Genomic DNA, 7,647 nt, shown 5'->3' with positions numbered 1-7,647 from the left:
AAAATATACTCGACGAAAGACCGACTAGAGTATACGTTAATGGCAAGCCATCAAACATCTTCTATCCAGAGGCAGGGGTGCCGCAAGGAGCCATACTTTCACCACTGCTGTACTCCCTTTACACACATGACATCCCACAACCCACCAGGTGGAACGAAGGGCTAGCACTCTACGCCGATGACACGGCTTACTGGTGTCACTCTATGACAGCGGCAGGACTCTCTGAAATGACAGCGCAATACATTCAAAAGCTAGAGCCGTGGCTAGCAAAATGGAAAATAAGACCAAACGCCCTCAAGAGCCAGCTTATAGTTTTCCAGCATAGGAACAGGACAATGGACAGAAGCCAAAGCCGAAAAGACATCACAGTGCAACTATGGGGACAAAACATTACACCGCAAGACACTGGCAAATATCTAGGCATCACGTTAGACAGGACTCTATCTTGGAGCAATCACATCACGGAAATACTAGCAAAAGCGCGGCGCAGAATGGGGCTGATAAAGATTATCAGGGGTAGGGGGCATGGAGCTACCACGGAGACAATGCTGCACACATATAAGGCATTCATCCGACCAGTACTGGAATACGCAGCCCCAGTCTGGATGGCACACAACCAACAAACCCAGAGAGTGTGTGCAACGGAAAGGCGTATATTACGAATTGCGCTGAACGTACCATGTAGCACAGGAGAGTTAATAGTACACGACCAATCTAGGATAGAACCATTATCGCATAGACTAATAGAACTAAGTTATAGGATAGGACTAAATAGACTAAAAAGCAACACCCTCACAACAGAAGAACTGAAAAAGGAATACCACACCGCAAACTTCCCAGCATACCGATACCCAATACCAACACATACCGTAATATCAGCAATAGACATAGTAGACCCACAAAACGAAGAAATAGCAAACTTACACAAGGACCAGCGAATACTACAACACCTGCTCCAAACGGAAGAGAATGTATAAAGCAAACCAACAGAGACAATACAAAAAACAATACAAAAAACGGAAAGAAGCACAAAGAAAACACCCAACCCTTGCTGAGGTTTTTAAGGAGGTTTCCCTCAGCAGTAAGGCGAATGCCAGGGCTGTGAATACTCCTCCAAACTAGAAACTAGATAAGATGTGAAAGAAAAAAAAAAAAAAAAGAAAAAAAAAAAAAAAAAAAAAAAAAACCAGACAGACAGTAGAATACAACGGTCAGAATTAGATATCAGATAGAATACGGATAGGAAATAGGAATAGCATGTAAGAATAGTATATAAGAAATCCACCCAATGTTGAAATAAAGAGAGTCCAAACAGTATCAAAGTAAGATAAGCTAAGGCGTCAAAATGGCATTAGGCCATCAGTGCGCCCGCCTCTCCCCATAAGGGATTGGAATGAAACATAAATAAAAAAAAAAAAAATAAAAAAAAAAAAAAATAAAAAAAAAAAATAAAAAAAAAAAAAAAAAAAGCACTCCGCTGCTCGACTCGCTGCCGCTCGCACCGGTCGTTTTCGTTTCCGTTTCGTGTGCACCGTCGCTAGCCCATCGCCATGTCCGGACGCGGAAAGGGAGGCAAAGTCAAGGGCAAGTCAAAGTCCCGCTCAAGCAGGGCTGGGCTCCAGTTCCCGGTCGGCAGAATCCACCGCCTCCTGCGCAAGGGAAACTACGCAGAGCGCGTCGGCGCCGGGGCGCCCGTCTACCTCGCCGCCGTCATGGAGTACCTCGCGGCTGAGGTGCTCGAGCTGGCCGGAAACGCGGCCCGCGACAACAAGAAGACGCGCATCATCCCGCGCCACCTGCAGCTTGCCATCCGCAACGACGAGGAGCTCAACAAGCTCCTGTCGGGCGTCACCATCGCACAGGGTGGTGTCCTGCCCAACATCCAGGCCGTCCTGCTGCCAAAGAAGACCGAGAAGAAGGCCTAAAGGAGGCCAAGGCAATCGCAGCGCCGCGTGCTCCCCTGCACGCAACGCGCTTTGCCGGCTCGGCTCGGCCCGGCCCACAACAATCGGCCCTTTTCAGGGCCACCACACAAACCTACGTCCAAAGCAAAATTTCAGTCGTCCTCGCCGCACCTTGTTTTGTTTTAACTTTGCACTTTCACAGCACAGCCGCCGCCGGCGCACGTCCGCCATCTTGTCGTCCACACAGCCCGTGTGGCCCAACAAACACACACACACACACACACACACATTCATTTTGCACGGTCGCAGTCGCCTTCCAAACGACAACGGCAGCAATAATGACCATTGTTACAGGGAGGCGTGTCGACACACCGCCCTCCACTCCCGCGCGCAACGGCCGTCGACACGAACGAAACAGCTGATCCGGCCGCCTGTGCCCACACGCCTTGCCTCGGAAACCCCAACGCCGCCGCAAACACACAGAGCCAAACCACGCAAGCAAATAATCACCGCCTCTCGCACAACAACACACAGCCCGCCATCTCCGTCGCGATCGATACAACGACACACAATAACAAACACAAACGAAGCAGCTCCCACACACAGCCAGCCACATGACACGTTTCCTTTCCTTCTCCCCTCCCAGTCACATCACGTCGCTCAAACGGAAAGAAAGAAACAAACAAACAACACAGACTCTTTCGCACTTTTCAACTTCCGAACAGTGTGGTGGCCCTGAAAAGGGCCGTTTTCTAGTCTCTCCCACCCACAAGCACGGCCGCGGGAAGGCCAGCGCCCGCTGCGACGCAGCCTAACCGCCGAAACCGTACAGGGTGCGCCCCTGCCTCTTCAGGGCGTACACCACGTCCATGGCCGTCACAGTCTTGCGCTTGGCGTGCTCAGTGTACGTCACCGCGTCGCGGATCACGTTCTCCAGGAACACCTTCAGCACCCCGCGGGTCTCCTCGTAGATCAGACCAGAGATGCGCTTCACGCCGCCCCTGCGAGCCAGGCGGCGGATGGCGGGCTTCGTGATGCCCTGGATGTTGTCGCGCAACACCTTGCGGTGCCGCTTGGCGCCACCCTTGCCGAGCCCCTTTCCTCCCTTGCCGCGGCCTGTCATCCTTCCTTCCTCGGGCAAAGCAAAACGTGCACAAACAGCAGCTGCAGCGGCTGGCGAGTCGGCTACGGTCTGCGCCCAGCGCGCCCGCCGCCCCCCTATATAGACTCTGGCCCGCCCTCCCCCCACCACGCGCAACCGAGGGCATATAAGCGCAGCACGGAGGCGCGCGGGCCCGTTGTCAAGGCAGCACCGGACGCCGCGCCTCACCTAACCTCCACGCACGCCGCTCCGCTACCGCTATGGCCCGCACAAAGCAAACGGCCCGCAAGTCCACCGGCGGAAAGGCGCCGCGCAAACAGCTCGCCACCAAGGCGGCGAGGAAGAGCGCGCCCGCCACCGGAGGCGTCAAGAAGCCCCACCGCTACAGGCCGGGCACCGTCGCCCTGCGAGAAATCAGGCGCTACCAGAAGAGCACAGAGCTGCTCATCCGCAAGCTGCCATTCCAGCGCCTAGTGCGCGAGATCGCCCAGGACTTCAAGACCGACCTGCGCTTCCAGAGCTCCGCAGTCATGGCCCTGCAGGAGGCCAGCGAGGCCTACCTCGTCGGCCTCTTCGAAGACACCAACCTGTGCGCAATCCACGCCAAGCGCGTCACCATCATGCCCAAGGACATCCAGCTCGCGCGCCGCATCCGCGGCGAGCGCGCCTAAACCGCGCCGCGGCACCGCACCGCACAAACAAAAACGGCCCTTTTCAGGGCCACTAACATCTCTCCGTCGCGAGCAAACTTTGTCGGTCGCCTGCCTCTCGCCCCGCAACCCAAAAACAACAACCACCACTTCCCGTCCGTCCGCCACACCCGCTCACTCTGCCTGCCTGCTTAGCAGCGCGCAACAATCACACATCATCCCTCCCCGGCGCTCAAAGCGCACAATACCCAACGGCCGACGTCACACCGCACGGGTGGCTGGCCGGCCGGCCGCCGCTTTCGTTTCGAAAACACAAAAACAAACCCGCACTCCACTCCGACGGCCAACGGCCAGGCAGGCGCGCTCGCTCGCTCTACACGCCACCGAAATCCCCGCCGACTCCTTCCACATCTCAACGTGCCCCCCGTTGCAAAACATAACACACACACACACACACAAAGGAACAAAACAACAAAGACCAGACACGACTAGACAAGACAGACATCCGAGAAGAACGAACGCAGGCAAGCCAACCAACGTATTCAAACAAAACAACGTGACAGAAAACCAACCGTCGGCCGCCGCCACAAACACGGCGACAATCAACAACAACACCGCTTACCGCTACCGCCGCCCACACCCGCCACCGACCCCCGCAATCCAACCACCACGGTACGCAAACAGCATCCCCACGGGCATACAGAAACGCCAGACAGACAGACACCCACACCAAACGCAACACGACAATCAAAACCTTCCCCGACGTGCTTTGATGGCCCTGAGAAGGGCCGTTTTGGGCCGCGCGTCTCTTGCGCGCCACTAGACGACGACGGGGGGTGGGGACGACGGAGTCAAGCGCCAAACCCTTCCTTTCTCCCATCTCTTTCTCCTCTACTCTACTTCTTCTTCTTGGGCGAAGCCTTCGCCTTAGACGGCGTCGTCGCCTTCTTCGGGCGCGGCGCCTTCGGCTTCTTCGTCGGAACCTTGGCGGCCTTCTTCGCCTTCGACGGCGACTTGGCCTTGGCCGGCTTGGCCGCAGCCGCCTTCTTCGCACCCGCGGGAGCGGCCGACGCCGCAGACGCCTTCTTGGCGGCGCCCGCCTTCCGACCGGTCGCCGCCTTCACGCCACCAGCCTTCTTTGCGCCGGCCGCACGGGCGCCCTTTTTCTCCTTGCTGGCCGGAGCGGCGCGCTTCTTCTTGGCACCGCCAGCACGAGCCTTGCCGCCCTCGGCCGCCCCCCCGCCGCCGGCGCCGGCAAGCTTGAACGAGCCGGACGCGCCCTTCCCCTTCGTCTGCACCAGCTCGCCCGCCACGACGGCCGACTTGAGGTACTTCTTGATAAACGGCGCCAGCTTCTCCGCGTCCAGCTTGTAGTGCGCGGCAATGTACTTCTTGATCGCCTGCAGCGACGACCCGCCGCGCTCCTTCAGACTCTTGATGGCGGCCGTCACCATCTCAGAGGTGCGCGGGTGCGCAGGCTTGGCGCGCGGCTTCTTCGCAGACGACGCAGACTTGGCCTTCTTCGTAGTGCCGGTGGCGGCGGGTGCCGCAGCAGTCTCGTTCGTAGCCGCCTGATCTGCCATTTCGACGACGCGCGTAACACACAGCGAGAGCGAGAGCGAGCGGGACGGCAGGCAGGCACGCAAGCACAGCACAGCAGCAGAGCAGAGAATGCGTGTGCATAAGTGTGTGTGTGACGCATTTCTGCGTTAACACTTGTGAGGAAGTTTTCAGCGTACTTGACGCTCTTTCTTCCATAAATAGGGTGCACCATGTTAGTATAAGTCTTTGTGAGGTTTTAGTCTTGTTCTGCACTGGAACATCACATGAGGAAAGTCTTCACTTCGCGGCACTATTGTTGCAGGCGAAGGAGATCTGGCCAGCGCAGCGTGGCGCGCCAGTGTGGTCGATGGCCGAGATCGCGTACCTTAGGGTTACGCGATACTTCGACCTTCTCGTAGAAGTCTTGGGCAGCGAGTTGGAACCGCTGTCTGAGTAAAGGAACTCCTGCGACGTGGTGTAGTTCCGCGGTGTTGAAGTCCCACGGAAGATGCAGCACCGTTCTGAGGGCCCTGTTTTGGACCATTTGTAGACGGCGGATGTTGGTCTCGGCTGCGTTGCCCCACACCACCGCTGCATAATCAAACAGCGGGCTGATGGTGGCTTTGTACAAGGTGAGACCTAAGTCTGCTGGTAGCGATGATGTGGGGTTGATGACCGGGTACAACATGCGCAGTCTACCCAGTGCCTTCCTCCTCACTTCTTCGATGTGTTGGCGCCACGTTAGACGCTTGTCTAGCGTGACGCCAAGATACTTGGCACTGTTGTTCCACGGTACGGGTCTTCCGCGGACTGTCAGCTGCTCGAGGTCTGCCGGAACATGCCTGAGCGCGATGATGATCGCCTGGCTTTTCTCGGGATTATAAGCCAGACGCCATTTCGTGGCCCATTCTTCTAGCGCCGCGGTTGCCGCTTGCAGACGCCGTTGTAGAGCTCGGGGGCATCTGCTGCGGCCGTAGACGGCGGTATCGTCCGCGTACAGGGCGTTGTTCACCGCACCTGTACGTGGGAGGTCCGCTGTGTAGACCGAGTAAAGCGTCGGGCCGATGACCGAGCCTTGCGGTACACCCGCGAGTACCCGGCGCTCCGTGGAGATTCCACTGTCTGCCCGAACGTGGAACGTCCTGTCCCGCAGGTAAGTCTGCAGGAGACTCACGTGTGACACGGGTACCCCCAGTACAAGCAACTTGTACAGGAGGCCTTCGTGCCACACCGAGTCAAAGGCGCGTGACACGTCGAGCATAAGAGCACCGAAATACTCGCGTCGGTCAACTGCTCCGAACGCTTCCTCAGTCAGCCGTAGGACTTGGTGTGTGGCAGAGTGTCCTCGCCGGAACCCAAATTGCTCATCAGGCAGAATTTGTTCGTCGGTGATATGACGCAGGAGGCGCGTCATGTATAGCCGCTCAAAAAGTTTGGATAGCGCCGGCAGCAAGCTAATCGGACGGTAGTTTTTTGCCATCCGCGCGTCTTTCCCTGGTTTTGGTAGGGCCACTATTTCTGCGTGCTTCCAGATTTGCGGAAACTCTTCTGTACGAAGCACTTCATTGAAGAGTTCTGTAAGTTTGGCCACTGCTTCTTCTGGGAGTTGCCTGAGGAGCGAATTTGTCACCATGTCTGGACCCGCGGCTTTGCGACCTTGAAGGTGACGCAGCAGCAGTTTCACCTCGTCGACGGCTATCGGCGTGATGTGGTCGTCTGGGTCCCTCGCCGCAAGGTAGCGGGGAAGACGATCCCTGACGAGTCGAATGTGCGCTGCGTCGACTGGGTCCTCCATCGGTGTGAAATTAGCGGCGAACGCATCGGCCAGGCAGTTGGCCTTTGCATTCGGCTCGCTGACAAAATCTGCTCCGACCTGGAGTGGAGGAACTTTCATCGTGCGACGGATGAAGCTCTTAACCGTTCTCCACGCCGAACCATCTTCCGTGTTGAGCTGGGAGATCTTGGTCGCCCACTCCTGGTGCCTGTGTTTTTCTGCTGCGACCTTGATTTCCCGGCGCAACCGGTTGAGTGTCGGTTTGATGGCCGGATTGCGGGTGCGTTGCCATTCTCTGGCAACCCGGTTTTTCTCGGAGATTAAGTTCTCCAGGTCTCGTGGCAGACGCTGTGGTTTGCAGCTTCGGTGGTCGGCTGCTGGTCTGGGCGGCGTGGCGTTGGTTGCTGCTTCCACCATGCAGTTTGTGTAGTGTTGTAGAGCCGCGTTTACGCCGTTCGCGGCCGGTTCCGGGAGTTGTTCCAATGCTGCCACCATGGCTTCGCGGTATTGGTCCCAGTTGATTCCGCGTAAGTCGAGCCCTCTTCTTGGAATTGGCGCAAGTTCCGCCTCAACTTCGAACATGACTGGGACATGATCGGAGTTGATCGGCGGCCTTGTGCTCGCTGTCAGGTTCTGTCTGACGCCTTTGTTTATCAGTATGTCGATCACGTCAGG

The sequence above is a fragment of the Schistocerca piceifrons genome, unplaced genomic scaffold (assembly GCF_021461385.2).
Source record: "Schistocerca piceifrons isolate TAMUIC-IGC-003096 unplaced genomic scaffold, iqSchPice1.1 HiC_scaffold_426, whole genome shotgun sequence".
Classification (NCBI taxonomy): domain Eukaryota; kingdom Metazoa; phylum Arthropoda; class Insecta; order Orthoptera; family Acrididae; genus Schistocerca; species Schistocerca piceifrons.
This window is presented reverse-complemented; position numbering follows the sequence as displayed.